This window comes from Macrotis lagotis, chromosome 1, assembly GCF_037893015.1.
Source record: "Macrotis lagotis isolate mMagLag1 chromosome 1, bilby.v1.9.chrom.fasta, whole genome shotgun sequence".
In the NCBI taxonomy this organism is placed as follows: domain Eukaryota; kingdom Metazoa; phylum Chordata; class Mammalia; order Peramelemorphia; family Peramelidae; genus Macrotis; species Macrotis lagotis.
This window is the reverse complement of record NC_133658.1, coordinates 649,133,374-649,135,435: the sequence shown is the minus strand read 5'-3', so window position 1 is coordinate 649,135,435 and position 2,062 is coordinate 649,133,374. Positions and strand designations below refer to the sequence as shown.

The following is a 2,062-nucleotide window of genomic DNA, read 5'->3' as shown; positions in this document are numbered from 1 at the left end:
TCGAAACTCAAAATATCTGAAGAAACGGAAGGTATCAAAAAATGACAGGAACTGGATCTCAGAAATTATTATTATTATTATTATTATTATTATTATTATTATTATTATTATTATTATTATACCTTTCCAATCCTTATTGAGATATAGGTCAAGATGGCAATGATGAACAAAAAACCCATCTCCCTTAAATCCAGGGCTGGTGTCCCTTGCCCATAAATCTAAGTTCTACCCTGTCTAAAAGTTCATATCAGATATTACTGGGTTTGTTTTCACATGTCTGAAGATGAAGGATCACATGAGTAGTAGAAAAACAATAAGCATTCCAATTAAACTATTTCATAGGCTTTTTCAGCCTCAAAAACATCTAGCTCACACTGTCTGATTATCATATATACCTTCCATTAAAGGTCATTTGTTTATTGCTCTTGTTTCCTCCATGGGAATTTGTGTTGCCTCCATAGTTTCTTCAAGGCTTCAATCACTTCCTTGGTTCTCAGGGTGTAGATGTCAGGATTTAGCATAGGGGTGACCATGGTGCACAGATCAGAGACTGCCATGTCCATAAGGAAGGTCCAAAAGGGTTGGACATAGATGTAGATACAAAGAACAAAGATCAGGGTCACCACTGCAATGTAGGAGGCACAGGTGGACCATGCTCCTGCCCTCATGGGAATGACTGAAGCATAATAAGAAGAGCTGAATAAAATCCCAGTAGTACCAGAAAGCACACCAGAGTGACCAGGCCATTGAGTGTCTGTGCAGGCAGGTTTGATCAGCTAGGACATAACACATTAGAAACTGGCTAATTTGTTGGGCCCACAAAATGGAAGTTGGACAGTCAGGGCAACTTGAACTATTAAGTGGATAAAGCCCCCCACCCAGGAACCTGCCATAAAGAGCCCACAAACTCCCTGATTCATAATGAGTGGGTAGTACAGTGACTGGGAGATGCAACATAGTGGTCATATGCCATGACTGTAAGTAGAAAGATTGTGAAGTTGGAAAAAAAGAGCTGTGTGAGGCAAACCCAAAAGGAAATGGTTTGGTTGTGAGAGAGTAGGTCAGCCAACATCTGAGGGAAGTGATAGAAGAGTAGCAGAAGTCTAGAAAGGAGAGATTGGCCTGGAGAAAGTACATGGCTGTGTGCAGGTGGGGGTCAGAGGACACGATGGCCACAATGAATAGGTTTTCTCATGATTGTCAAAAAATACAAGTGAAAAACCCCATAAAGAAGAAAATCTGGAACTCCCATGCCTGGGACAAACCCAAGAGTAGAAATTCTGTTCCCTGAGTATGACTGACTGGATTCATCTACTTGATGAAGTTCTGGAGGGGAAATATGCAAAACTGTCAGTGATTCTGACTCTAATTTCATGCAGAGGATTCCCTGGGGTCTTGCTAAGCATTAATATTAGCAATTATGCTGCTATCTCTACTAATATTTGATGGTCAAACTCAATGTTCAGCAAGCAGGAGAGCTGGTTGTTCCTCAAACCAAGAGGGCTTGGCTCTATAAATATACATACATACATATATATATATATATATATATATATATATATATATATATATATATATATATATATGTGAAACCTGTTTTCCCTGCTGCTAGGAAGGAAGAAGGGAGGGAGGAAAGGAAGGCAGGAGGAAGGAGGGAATCTCAGTTCAGTAACAGTTCTTTGATTTACATAATGAATTTGATTTAGACAAATTGAGAATAGATCCCTTTTTTGTACATTAAACAATATTTTAAGTACAACAATTTCTTACCTCCATATCTTTGCTCATAGTACCTTCACATGGTAAACCCTATCCATTCACCTTCTTATGAACAAATCCTGGCAATCCTCTGAAATGAACACTGAATGGCAACAACTACAAACAGCCTTCCCTGATTTCCACTCCCTTAATCAAGCCTTTCCTTCCTGGCAAAGAACTTTGTTTTACCTTATATAAAAGTAGATAACATGATCGCTTTACATTATAATTATTTGTACTTATTTTTTATTCTTGCCAGCAACTTAGAAGCTTCTCAAAAGCAAAGACCATGGATTATGTATCT

General features: G+C 38.5%; 1 pseudogene; it reads right to left on the bottom strand.

Annotated features, from left to right (window-relative positions):
- Positions 1-416: 416 nt before the first annotated feature.
- On the bottom strand, positions 417-1,311 carry LOC141522292 (olfactory receptor 4D5-like; annotated as a pseudogene).
- Positions 1,312-2,062: the final 751 nt, after the last annotated feature.